General features: G+C 45.2%; 1 protein-coding gene across 1 annotated transcript in view; it reads left to right on the top strand.

The window, feature by feature from the left end:
- Positions 1-877: 877 nt before the first annotated feature.
- The window catches only part of slc29a4a (solute carrier family 29 member 4a), a 204,357-nt gene continuing 189,774 nt past the window's right edge, over positions 878-15,460 (top strand). The window contains exon 1 of the mRNA XM_086000349.1: positions 878-1,001. The gene's annotated coding sequence lies outside the window, so the exon portion shown is untranslated. The remainder of the gene's footprint in view (positions 1,002-15,460) is intronic.

The following is a 15,460-nucleotide window of genomic DNA, read 5'->3' as shown; positions in this document are numbered from 1 at the left end:
ATTTGAACAGGTTGGGTGATTGGGCAGATGCATGGCAAATGCAATATAATGTGGGTAAAGGGTCACAGTCTAAGGATAAGGGGTAAGCCATTTAGGACTGAGATGAGGAGGAATTTTTTCACCCAGAGAGTGGTGAACCTGTGTAATTCTCTGCCACACAGGGCAGTTGAGGCCAATTCATTAAATATACTCAAGAAGGAGTTGGATATATTTATTGAGGCTAAAGGGATCAAGGGATATGGGGAGAAAGCAGGGACAGGGTACTGAATTTGGATGATCAGCCATGATCTCATTGAATGGCGGAGCAGGCTCGAGGGGCCGAATGGCCTACTCCTGCTCCTATCTTCTATGTTTCTATCTGAGAGGGAGAGAAAAAAAGTAAGCAATTGGTCAAGCCCTTGTTTACAATTTATTTGCTTTTAACTGGTGTAAATTATTACCATCTGCAGGGCTTGGAGGTGACTGTAAATGTCTAAGGATGTCACTATGAAAGGTGCAGTAACTAAAGGGACCAGTACTTTGGAAAGTAACTGCCTTTCCCCAGTTTATTGCTAACCCTGCTCACAAACCACTCTTTTTGAACTCTCCATTCTGCTGCAGTTGAAAACAATCGATTTTCCTCTCTCAAAAACTGGTGTCCTTATTTTGGAAACCTCCCTCCCTTTACTATTATAATTCAGGGTCCGGCATTTCCACTTTAAAAAAATCCAATGTTGGCCTGAAGATTTTAAGGGGGAACCCCCAGTTGTCTTATACTTGGTATCCTATATTTAATTGAATGCAAAAAAATATTCGCCTTAATAAGAGGCAAATGAGTTTTAGGCACTTTTTTTTGTGTGCCTGCAGCCGCCTGCTGGCACACATGATCCCTGCCTTATTGGAAAGGAGGAAGGTTTTGCGAGGGGGGTAGCTCGTGAGAGTCGAAGAGGACTGTTTTCATCCTGGAGACTGTGGCAGGAGAGGCAGGAGAACCGGAATCCGCCTGAGGATGAGACAGCAATGTGAGTGAGTGTGAGCGCCTGGTGAGTGAGGGGGGGAGGAGGAGGGGGGGGGGGGGGGGGGTAATGCTGGAAACGAACAGAAGAGTCCTCTTTTCCTTGTTGTATTTGTGGTGCAGAGTGAGGTGAGCAACCTGTTGTTACATTAGACCGGCTGACTAGATACAGAAAGATAGAGAGAGAGAGATACATTCACACAGGACAGGCGGAGAGGGCAGATGGATGGACCGGGGTAAAAGGTAAGGTTTTATTCGGGTGACATGTCCCGGGCGGGTGACAGATTATAAAGGGGGTGGGGTGGTGGGGAGACGAATGTCAGTAAAAAGGCAACATCTGAACGGTTCATCGACAGAGTGGGAATGGGGGGGGTGGGGACAGGAGGCAAGCACACTGACATTTTGAGTCGCTGACATTTTGTTTCTAGTGTTGTTTTCTATCGGTGGAAACATTAACAAACTGTCCTCAACACCTTGTCATTTATGTATCAGCCAGCATGTCGGATTTGATGAACTGTTTCACATTCATTTGTCGGTTGCACATTGCACTGAGTGCCCCAAACCTCGGCACTTCTGATTTATTTATTATATAATATAAAATTACTGCGTCGACTAAGTATTTGGAGGGAGCAAAAAACTCCGTGTGAGACATTTTAATAACAATGTCAATGAGTTATGGGCAGATTGACGGTTCCAATGGGCAAAGGGAAATTCACTTTGAAACAATTTGGAACGTGAGATGTTTCCAAAGATCAAAAACATTTCTTTCAAACATACCTCTGAATGCACAACACTGATGGAGAGAATGGTTTTTTTTCTCAAATATTAGCTGTTAAATGTGTATATTTGATTAATGTTGTGTCTCCCCCCCCCCCTTTTTGGTGAGTCTAGTTACAAAGGGGCCCTGAAGACCTTGTAACAGTGACACCTGCTGCCTGTCCCTGGGATCCGCTCTGTCGCTTTTATCGGCGCCTCTCCGCTGTTAAAAGGTTCAAGGCAGCAATTATTTTTTTCCATTAGATTCACCTTCACACCCCCTCCCCCCTCCGCCCACCACCCACCCACACAAGGGGGGTCCCTTCAGACTGATTATGGTGGAGATAAAGTCACATTCAATGCAAGGAGATTGAAAAAAACATGTGTAAAAAGGTTCAATTAATGCATTTCAAGGTACAATTTATTAACAGAAGGAACCAAAATGTAGAGGTTTATGGTTAATGTCGGGTGGGGGGGGTTTGTAATTATTTTTTTTTCTGAAGACAGGCGTTTTGTAAAGAAGGTTGGGCAGGGTGTGTGTGTGTGTGTGAATGGGGGGGGGGGGGGTAATAGCCAAAGCTCCCTTCGCCCCCCCCCCCCCCCCCCGTGACCCCATCCAGCTTTTGCCCATATGTTCACTGCAGTTCACCCCCCCTGACCATCTCACCTGAGAACCTGTTCACTGCTTTGCTGCCACCCCCCACCACCACCCAGAAGACTGGCGACGGGAAGTTCACGAGAGGCTGAGTAGGAAATATGACTCGGTTGGCATCAGATACACCCCGATTCGAATGGACCTGCCCGCAAATCGGTCAGAAACATGAGCAAAGTGGTCAGCTCCAGCAACAACAACAACATCAACAACAACAAAAAAAGGGAGCAAAAATATTGGTCTGTGTTTATGGAGTTGCGAGTTGTCTCCGGTTAAGACCGTCCAGGCTGAAATAACAGCACAGAACTAGCGCAGTGCTTGTAAATAAACAAAAAAAATATAGCCACAGTAACAGATAAGAACATAAGAACATAAGAAATAGGAGCAGAAGTAGGCCAATCGGCCCCTCGAGCCTGCTCCGCCATTCAATAAGATCATGGCTGATCTGATCCTAACCGCCAATCTACTATCACAGAACCATCTCCTGAATCTAACAGAATTAGACACACGAAATAGGAGCAGGATCAGGCTACACGGCCCCTGGGCCCGCTCCGCTACCCGCAGAGCCATGTCCGATCCGAACCTAGACTCATGTCCAAATTCCTGCCCGCTCCCCGTAACCCTTAATTCCCTTTACTTCTAGGAAACTGTCTATTTCTGTTTTAAATTTATGTAATGATGTAGCTTCTACAGCTTTTTGGGGCAGCATATTCCATGGACCTACCACCCTCTGAGTGAAGTAGTTCCTCCTCATCTCAGTTTTGAAAGAGCAGCCCCTTATTCTAAGACTATGCCCCCTAGTTCTAGTTTCACCCATCATGACAAAATATATAATGGTAAAGACGCCCTCTAGCCACATGGAATAATCATGGCATGGAATGTTGAAGTCTTGTTGCATTTTTCTTTTAAATTGGTACTAAAATATTCCATTGAAGGAGGTGAGGCACAGGTTTTAAAAATGAAGCCTGGAGTAAGGCATACAGTGAAAGTCATGTTGTTTGAGACCCTGTGGGTCAGTCTCTTGGGGCAGTTAGTAAAATTGTGAGGAGGCGCTCAAGATTGCCAACATTAGCAAGAGTGTTCAGAGTGCAGCGTAGGGGCTTCCAACACACTTGATTTTTGAAAGCCTTGTGTTTTTCACAGTGTTTCTCTGTCGTTTTGGACATTTCCAGGCCTGTTGAGCATTTTTGAATTATATCACTGCGTATCTGTCTAACTAATCCTGGCCAATATGCATCCCTCAACCAACATCACTAAAACAGATGATCTCATTGCTGTTTGTGGGAGCTTGCTGTGCGCAAATTGGCTGCCGTGTTTCCTACATTACAACAGTGACTACACTTCAAAGGGACTTCATTGGCTTCATTTGTGTCAGCTGTGGCTCAGTTGGTAGCCCACTTGCTTCTCGAGTCAGAAGGTTGTGGGTTCAAGTCCCACTCCAGGGACTTGCAGCATATGCAAAGTCTAGGCTGACTCTCCAGTGCGAGTGCTGCACTGTTGGAGGTGCTATCTTTCAGATGAGATGTTAAAGTGAGGCCCTGTCTGCTCTCTCAGGTGGGTGTAAAAGATCCCAGGTCACTATTTCAAAGAGCAGGGGAGTTATCCCTGGTGTCCTAGCCAAGATTTATCCCTCAACCAACATAACAAAAACAGATTATCTGGTCATTATCACATTGCTGTTTGTGGGATCTTGCTGTGTGCAAATTGGCTGCTGTGTTTCCTGCATTACAACAGTGACTACACTTCATTGGCTGTAAAGTGCTTTGAGACATCTGGTGGTTGTGAAAGGTGCTACATAAATGCAAGTCTTTTTAAAGCGTTTTTGGGGTGTCCTGATGTCATGAAAGGTGCTAAAGTTCTCTTCTTTAGTGATTATCTGCCTTAGAAGGGGTTACCTCCAAGATGACATGGCTGCCAATGGGAGATTGGAACTTGTCAGTCCTCCGTGGCAGACTCGATAATCTGACGCCTGAGCTAGGCAGGTCCAAGGCAGTCTTCGTGATTGACTTGCTGGCTTAACTCATTGATCAGGCCTGGAATAGTTCATCTGTCACTGGGGCCTGGGATTCATGTCATTCAGCTCCAGAGTACCCTACCAGGGACTATCCTAAAGGTATGGCAGTTTCAGTTGGACAAGTGCGCAGTGTCGGTAATCTGTGTGATTTTAACTGGTGTTAGTCCAGTAGTACACCCCAACCCCCCACACACGTAGGGGTCCCTAAGCCTCAGTTCTTGCCAACACATGCCTGAGTTGTCTGTATTTAGGTAAATGGGGTATGTCCCTACAGCAGTGGTTTTCAAACTTCTCCTTATGGGGGACTTGTGCTCATATCGACACATTCGCAGGGACCCCTTGACATAAGAAAACTCACTAAGCACTTGTTTGAGTATAAAACAAGGCTTTAATCAACTGTTTCACAACCATGAGATTCTAGTTACATCACTAGTTCCTGGTTACAAAAACGTCCTGGGCAAGCTGGGCCCACGCCCGAGTATTTAGACTCCTTGGACGGCGCCACCAGCTGGCCGCCCAGTATTATTTCATGAGTCATTTCTTCATGAATGGTAAGATTCATGACAGGCCTCTGTCCTAACTTCTAAGAGTCAGTGTGAGGTACCTGATGGAAAACGGTGTTGTCGTTGCATAAAATACATTTTAAATTAGCTTCCAGGAAAAGAAAGAGCAGGCCAGTAGGTCAACAAATAGAGAAACATAAAGAAATCTGATGAGAGGGATAACATGGCAGTGCGGCGACTCCAGTTTGAAAACCTGTGCCCTGCAAAGGGAGAATGGGGACTTCCTATTAGCAAAACATCAGTGGTTTGGTTTGGACACAAACTTGGTGATGATGGTTCACCGTATGTGTCAGACACCCAGCTGACCAAAAAGAGAACAGAAAATCTGACAGCCTTTCTATTTTTCTGGAGAGAGGGGGAGGGGGTGTTGCGGTGGGGCTGTTTAACAGACTGTAAAATGCAATTAGTTCAGAGAAGCTCCCTGAAGAGGAAATTAAACTAGTTATTTGCACAGTAGCTCAGTAAGCACAGGACCTAAATTAACTGTTCCAAGTCGGCAATAAAAAACAGAAAATGCTGGAAACGCACAACAGGTCCATTCTTAACATCTATAAAGAGAAAAGACGGATTAATGTTCTAGGTAGAACCCCTTCATCAGAATGGGCAGTTAGTTGCTGCTTTATACGGCTGGAGGGAATGGGTGGAGAGATCAACCGATTAAAGTCAGTGCTGATTCCTGTCACAGAGAGGCGGTTATTGGCCAACAAACAGGTCTTATAAAAAAAAAACAGAAAGAGGCTAAAACGATTGTATTATGTTGTATCTCTGTGAGGCTGCGAAATGTCTTTGAAAGAACAAAAGGGCATGAAAATAACTGAGTAAGGCAGTGAGAAGCCATAGGATCAATACACCCCAAGCAGCGTCAAGAGTGGAGGGGGTGTGGGGGAGGTGTGAATTGGCAGGTAGATGAGAGAAAGCTAAGGGCTGGTTACTAAAGTTACTGTTCAGATTCAAGGGCTGCAGAGTGCCTAGGAGAAAGACCTGATACCACTTCTGAAGTTTGAGTGAGCTTGGCTGGACCAATGTAGGAGGCTCAAAGATGGAAAGGCCATAATGGGAGTGAGAAGGAGAGTTGAAGTTGTGATAGAATGGAGTTGCTAGGCAGAGAGATCACCCAGTCTATGTTTGGTCTCATCAATGTAAAGAAAACTGCGCCAAATATACTATGCTAGATTGAAGGCAGTACATGTAAATTACAGTCTCAGATGGAGCGCTTGGGACCCAGGGCAATGGTGTGGGAAGAAGTGAACAAATTTGTGTTTCTTCTGTTCCATCGCATGGAAAAGTACCAGAGGAAGGGCAGCTGGAAATCAGGTTGGTGGATGAACAAAGAAGGATATCTCTGAGGGAAGGGTCGCGTCTGGAAATTAGAGAGGGGACGGGAAGGGAGGGGAAAATGTGTTAGGCTATAGGATCATATTGTAGGCGGCAGAGAAGATCTGGTGAATGGGGACGACTAGTGAGATGGAAGGTGGGAAGGGGAGGACAAGGGAAGTCTGTCAATAGTCTGCGAGCAAGGGCAGGGAGTGTTGTAGTTGGTATTAAGGCCGGTATGGTTGCTAAGCAATCTGAGGCCATGTTTTCCTCTGTCTGCTAATTTTAGTGAAGAAGTAGATATGCTCATACAGTGCTTCAACCCTGATAGGAAGCACAGAATGACTATTCCTCTGTCCTTTGTGCTGCTGTAAGGGCTGCTAACCAAAGCCAGGTTCACAAGAAGTAACAAAAGTGAGAGAATAGTGGCTTTTTACTTCTTAAAGCTATTTGTGAAAATCTTGTGGTTAAGGAGAGAATGGAAAAGAAAATATTTTACTCCAGACCACACCTGGCATCAGTAACCACTGTTATACCACTGCGGTTTTAGGTTGGACTGCGGGTGTCTGGCATCGGTGAGCCAGCTCCCAAGCTTTGATGACTAAACTTGGCTCCCATGTCTTTACAGTAGAAGACACTAAGAATATCCCAACACTGGACAAACAGGGGGCTAAAGGGGGGGAGGAGCTAAACACGATCAAAATCACTAAGGAAGTGGTACTCGGTAAAATAATGGGACTCAAGGCGGATAAATCACCTGGACCTGATGGCTTACATACTAGGGTCTTGAGGGAAGTGGCGGTAGGGATTGTGGATGCATTGGTAATAATTTTCCAAAACTCCCTGGACTCGGCAAAGGTCCCGGCAGACTGGAAAACTGCTAATGTAACACTCTTATTTAAAAAGGGCAGTAGACAGAAGGCTGGAAACTATAGACCGGTTAGCCTAACATCTATGGTAGGTAAAATTTTGGAGTCCATTATTAAGGAGACAGTAACAGGACATTTGGATAATCATAAATTAATAGGACAAAGTCAGCATGGTTTTATGAAGGGGAAGTCATGTTTGACAAATTTGCTGGAGTTCTTTGAGGAAGTAACGTATAGGGTGGATAAAGGGGAACCAGTGGACGTAGTGTATTTAGACTTCCAAAAGGCATTTGACAAGATGCCACACAAAAGATTATTGCTCAAGATAAAAAATCACAGGATTGGGGGTAATATTCTGGCATGGATAGAGGATTGGCTATCTAACAGAAGGCAGAGAGTTGGGATAAATGGTTCATTCTCAGACTGGCAATCAGTAACTAGTGGTGTTCCGCAGGGGTCAGTGCTGGGTCCCCAACTCTTTACAATCTATATTAACGATTTGGAGGAGGGGACCGAGTGTAACATATCAAAATTTGCAGATGATACTAAGATGGGAGGGAAAGTAGTGAGTGAGGAGGACATAAAAAACCTGCAAGGGGACATCGACAGGCTAAGTAAGTGGGCAGAGATTTGGCAGATGGAATACAATACTGGAAAGTGTGAGGTTATGCACTTTGGCAGGAAAAATCGTAGAGCAAGTTATTATCTTAATGGCAAGAAACTGGAAAGTACTGAAGTACAAAGGGATCTGGGGGTCCTGGTGCACGAAACTCAAAAGGTTAGTATGCAGGTGCAGCAAGTGATTAAGAAGGCCAATGGAATGTTGGCTTTCATTGCTAGGGGGATAGAATATAAAAATAGGGAGGTATTGCTTCAGTTGTACAAGGTATTGGTGAGACCGCACCTGGAATACTGCGTACAGTTTTGGTGTCCATACTTAAGAAAGGACATACTTGCTCTCGAGTCAGTACAAAGAAGGTTCACTCGGTTAATCCCGGGGATGAGGGGATGGACATATGAGGAGAGGCTGAGTAGATTGGGACTCTACTCATTGGAGTTCAGAAGAATGAGAGGCGATCTTATTGAAACATAAGATTGTGAAGGGGTTGGATCGGGTGGATGCGGGGAGGATGTTCCCGATGATGGGTGAAACTAGAACTAGGGGGCATAGTCTTAGAATAAGGGGCTGCTCTTTCAAAACTGAGATGAGGAGGAACTACTTCACTCAGAGGGTGGTAGGTCCATGGAATATGCTGCCCCAAAAAGCTGTAGAAGCTACATCATTACATAAATTTAAAACAGAAATAGACAGTTTCCTAGAAGTAAAGGGAATTAAGGGTTACGGGGAACGGGCAGGAATTTGGACATGAGTCTAGGTTCGGATCGGTCATGGCCCTGTGGGTAGCGGAGCGAGCCCAGGGGCCGTGTAGCCTGATCCTGCGCCTATTTCGTGTGTCTAATTCTGTTAGATTCAGGAGATGGTTCTGTGATAGTAGATTGGCGGTTAGGATCAGATCAGCCATGATCTTATTGAATGGCGGAGCAGGCTCGAGGGGCCGATTGGCCTACTCCTGCTCCTATTTCTTATGTTCTTATGTTCTTATTTCCCAGTAGCCAAATTAGTGATTCAGTTTCCCGTGACCCAGCTACCAGAATAAAGAGGGCCGGGTTTAGCAGGGCAAACTCGGGGAACCAACTCAAGGACACTGGTCACCTGCAATCTGACCTGCAGCAGGACCAGGATAACAGTGGCTCATGAACTTAACAGATGGGAAGAATTCAACGTATCGTCACAGCTATATAGAGATGTTGGAGTGACAAACCAGCGATTACACAGTAAGGCAAGAGACAGGGAATCTCAGAACAACGCAGTGACTGGTGTCAAGGGCTGCTGTGCAAAATGGCGTTGACATATTGTAAGGACTGTGCCATCCATGCAGGAGCTGCCTGTACAACATACGTGAGGGGGTGGGGGGGCGGTGGGCAGCACCTGGGCATGCGGCCACTTCACTTCAAGAAGGAGTTAGATATATTTCTTAAGGCTAAAGGGATCAAGGGATATGGGGAGAAGGCAGCGACAGGGTACTGAATGTGGATGATCAGCCATGATCTCATTAAATGGCGGAGCAGGCTCGAGGGGCCGAATGGCCTACTCCTGCTCCTATCTTCTATGTTTCTATGTGCATTTGATGCCACGTTCCCATATCCTGCTTCTCAGCGTCTAGTTTGTTGTTCTTCATCATTCACTTCAGACAATGTTTGCCGTCACTTCTCATTTCCATTTTCTTTCTTTTCAGCTACCTCAGCAGTTATGTACGGATACTTGGTCTTTTAGCAGCATCCAGCTCTATTTTTCAGCCTCTTTTAACTATAAAAAGATATATCTAAAATACATTAAAAGTCTTGCATTACAGTCTAATCTTTTGTTCCTAGATATTAGTCATATTTTAACTTTAATATTGGAAAGAACTTCAGTCAAAAAATCCAATTTTGCCTTCAATCATTTTGTTCAAGAGCTTTAATTGTCCTTTCAGTTCTCACATAACACACTGGGCCGCAAGGAATTTACTTTGCATCACGCTTCAGATCTCACACTTCAGCAAATTTTCTGACTCACCACAAGGAGTGCCGTAGGAGGCCTGACAGTCTATGCGGGAGAGTTCTTTTTGTTATACTTTTTGTGACACAGAAAGTTGAGTGTGGCAGAGAAGTGCGATGGACAGGAAATGCGCCCTAAATGTACTGTTTTCTACAGACACAAATACAGGCACAGGTGTGTGTGCCTTGTGTGATGGGAATTTATAACAGCGTAGGAGGTCTTCCATACATCCTTGGCTTCACCCACTCGGCACCAGTGGCAAGATGACGTATGCAGCAAGCCGCGAAAGAATTGGGGGCAGTCCAATGTGGGTCCCATTCCCTAAAATGAGAAGAAACATAGCTATTGACTAAAAACGACTGCATTTTCATCAACTAAACTCACATGAGAATTACGATAGCAAAATACTGCGGACGCTGGAAATCCGAAATAACAACAGAAAATGCTGGAAAAACTCAGCAGGCCAGGCAACATCCGTGGAGAGAGAAACAGAGTTAACGTTTCAGGTCGAAACCCTTCTTCAGAACTGAGAAAAAAGCAGGAAATGAAACAAGATAAAAGGCCAGTTTGGTGGCTGGGAAATGACCTCCATCCCCCATTTCCCAGCCCCCAAACTGGCCTTTAAATCTGTTTCATTTCCTGCTTTTTTCTCAGTTCTGAAGAAGGGTTTCGACCTGAAATGTTAACTTTGTTTCTTTCTCCACAGATGTTGCCTGGCCTGCTGAGTTTTTCCAGCGTTTTCTGTTCACATGAGAATTAGACTGCCGATGAAGACTGAAACTAAAATGAGACTACAGTTCAAGATAAGGAAGAAGACTGAAATTCAAATTCAGGTTATTTTCAGACCCTGAATTTCCATGGGGTTCTCCTGATCTCTTGCTGTAACTTCAATGGAAGATTGGCAGACCCTCACAGGAATGGGGTCAATGGCGGTTGTGAGAGGTTTACACCGTTTCTCCGGGAGTTGTCCAGCAATCATCCATCAGAGGATTTTCTGCGGAAATCCCAGTCAATTATTTTTAGTACCTCGCCAGTCTTGAATTTTTGGAACTGACATTGTTGATCAAAAGATGGTCCGGCAATGCTTCGATTTTAAAATCCTCATGCTTGTTTTCAAATCCCACCAAGGCCTCACCCACTCCCTATCTCCGTAACCTCCTCCAATCCTACAACCCTCCGACATCTCTACGCTCTTCCAATTCTGGCCTCTTGCGCATCCCTGATTTAAATCGCTCCACCATTGGCGGCCATTCCTTCAGCTGCCAAGGCCCTAAGCTCTGGAATTCCCTGCCTAAACCTCTCCGCCTCGCTACCTCTCTCTCCTCCTTTAAGATGCTCCTTAAACCTACCTCTTTGACCAAGCATTTGGTCACCTGTCCTAATATCTCTTTATGTGGCTCGGTGTCAGATTTTGTTTGATAATCGCTCCTGTGAAGTGCCTTGGGACATTTTACTATGTTAAAGGTGCTATATAAATGCAAGTTGTTGTTGTTGAAAGAGACAAATTAAGTTTAGTCATCATTCAAGCCCCCAGTTTATTATTTCTCAATAACTCTTGTGGCCCAGTGTGTTATTTGAGAAGTGAAAGAACAATTAGATCATGTCTTTGGAACATAATTTAGGAAGAAATCCTGAAAGCTCCAGAATAAAAAAAGGAACACTTTTGACTAAAAAAAATTCTAATGGGCCAACATTTGCGATCAGAGGCTTCCCCCGGGTAGATGCCTCCGACCTGCAACAAATCTACGAGTATACCTGGTGGCCCGGGAGGTACGGAGGCTTGCGATCCTGGACCTCTCCGGGTCCGCACAGGCAAAGCCCTGGGTATCCCAGGGGCGCATGTGGTTCGTAGGCACCCTCTGGGATCACATGGGCCGGCCCAACCAATAAAAGAAGGGAATCCCCATTCATACATATGGGAGATCCGTACGTACGGAACTCCAATAAGTATGAATGGGGATCACTTAAAAAATACACCAACACATGAAATCATTTTTTTTTAATGTCATATTAAAAATTAATTACAATGCCACTTAATTAAATATTTTAAACCAAAATGTAATTTTTTGAGGAAAAAAATGATGTTTTTACGGGGCTAAAAATAAACTTATCTTATTGAAGAATGTTTTTAATTTATAAATGAGTGATAGCATTTTATTTTTCTATTTTTTAAAACTCTTATGCTGGTAAAAGCAGGCCTTACTCGTGCTTTTACCAGACGTAAGAATTTCACAGGCATTCAGCGGGCGGAAGTTGGGCAAATAGCGCAACTCTCCGCCCGCGGAGGCCGTTCTCCCGGGGATGTGGAGGATCTGTCGAGAGAATTCTTGACAGATCGCAAGTGCCGGGTTTCAGCGCATGCACTTCGCGTGCCTAAACCCGGAATTTGCGCGGCCCCTACGGGCGCGTACACACCTCGTACGCAACCGTAGGGGGCCGCAAAATATGTCCCAATATTAACGTTAAAATATGACTAAACCTTGCAAAGAAAAAATTAGAGTAAAGCTAACCGATAAATTTCTTCCAAAGACGATAAATTAAAGTAAGGCGAAAACCTGAAACTGAAGCTAAAATAAAAACTATTTGTAAGATTGAAACAGCTCTGCTCCAGTGGGCAGTCATATCCTGTTAGGCCAACCAACTGATCCTCTGAAATTTCCCATTTGTCTCGCCCCACAGCTCTTCTTTATCATTCTGGTCGTGTGTTTAGAGTGACACAGCGACGCAGGAGTTGCTCTGCATTTCTTTGTTGTCTCATGAAGATCATCCATCGAATTCACCACTGAAGTCTTCACCCTGGGGCATACTTGTTTATCATCTGCATTCAACGCAGGCAATCAGTATTTTGCCATTGTCTATACCTTTGCATTCATTGACGCAAATGAGTGCGGGCAAAAAAGAATGCCCACAGGAACTACGGGGGGGGGGGAGGGGATAGCATGAATTTGGGTGGACGGAAAGTGCCGGCATGAATTGGGTGACGTAAGAAAACTACTAGGCACTTGGTCTAAGCGTTAAACAAAGCTGTAATCAACTGTTTTACAACATGGAGGTCTAGTTGTGTCCTTCACTAGTTCCTGTTAAGAATGTCCTGCGCAAGCTGGGCCCGTGCCCGAGTATTTATACTCTCCCTGGACAGCGCCACCCGTAGGCTGCTCAGTATTATTTCATAAGTCTTTCTTTCATGAATGTCTGATTCATGTCACTGGGTTTGGGAGAAAGACATTGCCAGTGTGAACTGCGGGGGAAGGGGGGAATGCCTATATGAACTCGGTAAACTTGAGCTCATGCAAAACTCTGCTGCCCGTGTCCTAACTCGCACCAAGTCCCGTTCACCCATCGCCCCTGCGCTCGCTGACCTACACTGGCACCCGGTCCGGCAATGCCTCGATTTTAAATTTCTCATTCTTGTTTTCAAATCCCTCCACAGCCTCGCCCCCTCTCCTATCTCTAACCTCCTCCAGCCCTACAACCCTCCCAGATTTCTGCGCTCCTCCAATTCAGACCTCCCCGATTTTCATCGCTCCACCATTGGCGGCCGTGCCTTCAGCTGCCTGGGCCCTAAGCTCTGGAATTCCCTCCCTAAACCTCTCCGCCTCTCCACCTCTCCGTCTCTGTCTCCTCTTTTAAGACGCCCCTTAAAACCTACCAGCTTTTGATCACCTGTCCCAATATCTCTTTATGTGGCTCGGTGTCAAATTTTGTCTGATAACGCTCCTGTGAAGTGCATTGGGACGTTTTACTATGTTGAAGGTGCTATATAAATGCAAGTTGTTGTTGGGTAGGGGTGGCGGGAGGTGGGGTGCAGGGGAAAGGAAAGTGCCGGAAAGAACTGGATTTGGGAGAAAGATATTGCCAATGTGAACTGCGGGGGTGGGGGGAGTGCTAATAAGAACTGTTGTTGGGTCGGCGGGGGCGGGGGGGTGGAGGGACGGGCTGAGAGGAACGTGCCTGTATGAACTGGAAGATGGAAGAAGGGTGCCAGTTTTAATATTGGGGGAAGGATGAGGAAGCAGAGTGCCAGCCTTGGAAGAGGGAGCAGAGTGCTAGATTGACTTGCGAGGAAGAGGGAGAACAGTGTCAGTTTGGACTGAGGGTGGGGGCGGGGGGGGCAGGAAGAATGCAGGCTTGAAGTGGGGGAAAGGGGGAATAGTGCCAGGTTGAATTGAAGGAGAGAGGGAGAACAGTGCCAGTATGAACGGGGAGGATTGGAGGTGGAGAGGGCGTAACGTATCTGCAGAGGGTTTGACGGGGGAGAGTGGCTGTGAGGGAACTAATGATCTGCTTGGTCGGTTGAAAGCCCAAGGGACAGTTATATTTTGTTTTTTTGTCGATGAAAAATCCTTCAATTGTGAACCATAAAAGTATACAAAATGAACCAGAATGCATTATTTTAAATCTAAAAATAAAATCAATGCTTCCCAGGCAAACGTGCCACCAAGACCTCTTCTAAATGCACCACCAGTTGGTGGGAGGGGGGTGGGGAAACAACTTTTGCAGGCGATGTCTACAATGCTAAACTTGCTGCCTACAACCTTGACTGGAATAATGTCGTGGTCAATAAGACAGGGTTTGAATCCCGTATTAACCAATTTAAAAATAAAAGCATTTTGGCTCCCAGTATCTGCTGCTACTGGGAGAAAGAAATATTCAAATATAAAGAAACGTAATTAATTTCCAGACGGCAAATAGAGTGTCGTTTTAAACAAAGCTGAGCAAATATTGCTTTTGGATTTTAAAAAAAAATTTGCAAAACCCATGTTTAATATAGAATTCAAAATATTGGAAAATGCTTCAAATAAAGTATCAGAAATCAATATATTCTGGCTGGGGAGGCATAATCCACTAGAAAATATATCTTGTGTCCCTAATACTTGCATCCCTCTTCAGGCTTTTGTGTATTGAATGTTTTTTCTCTCTAATACAAAAAAAGTGTTGAGTGTATTTACAGCTCAAGTTACAAAGCTGTGTCCCACTGCACTTTCAGCGCAATTAATTGATTTCACACGTCACAAGCTTATACACGGCTATTTTTAAGTTAACAGGTGTTTGTGGGGTGGAGGGTAGTGGGTGGGCGGGAGGGGCAGGGGTGGAAGCTGTGTTGGCGTTTTGAAGCCATTGGTCAGCTGTTGCTGGTTTTCTAGGTTGACACGCATGCTGGGTACGTAGGCCTGGGTCCAGGTCAGAGGTCATTTATTGTTGTCATAGTATCTACCCTGCCACTTGGGCACCCCTGACAGGTTTTGCCCAGGTAGAAACTGTTACAGTAGAGCCACCTGTCTACCCTGAACTGGGTTAATATTTGTGTCATCCCAAGGTTAAAGGCAGAAGCTTAAATTGTATCTCTTTCTTCCAGTCAGTCACAGAATCACAGAAACCCCACAGTGCAGATAGAGGCCATTTCGGCCCATCCAGCCTGCACCGACACATATCCCACCCAATCCCCGTAACCCCTACACCAACACATATCCCCATTTAATCCCCCTAACACTAAGGGTCAATTTATCATAGCCAATCAACCTAACCCGCACATCTTTGGACTGTGGGAGGAAACCGGAGCACCCGGAGGAAACCCACGCAAACTGCTTTCTGCTTTCTCATACAACATGGTGTCATCTGCAAACTTAGACATTCTACTTTTAATACGCTCAACAAAAACATTTATAAATAGTTGACAGCATGGACTCTGGGACTAATCT

Source organism: Somniosus microcephalus, chromosome 11 (genome assembly GCF_052327205.1).
Source record: "Somniosus microcephalus isolate GS21.2 chromosome 11, FLI_Smic_1.0, whole genome shotgun sequence".
Classification (NCBI taxonomy): domain Eukaryota; kingdom Metazoa; phylum Chordata; class Chondrichthyes; order Squaliformes; family Somniosidae; genus Somniosus; species Somniosus microcephalus.
Note: the sequence above shows the minus strand (reverse complement) of the source record. Positions and strands in the feature narration are given on the sequence as shown.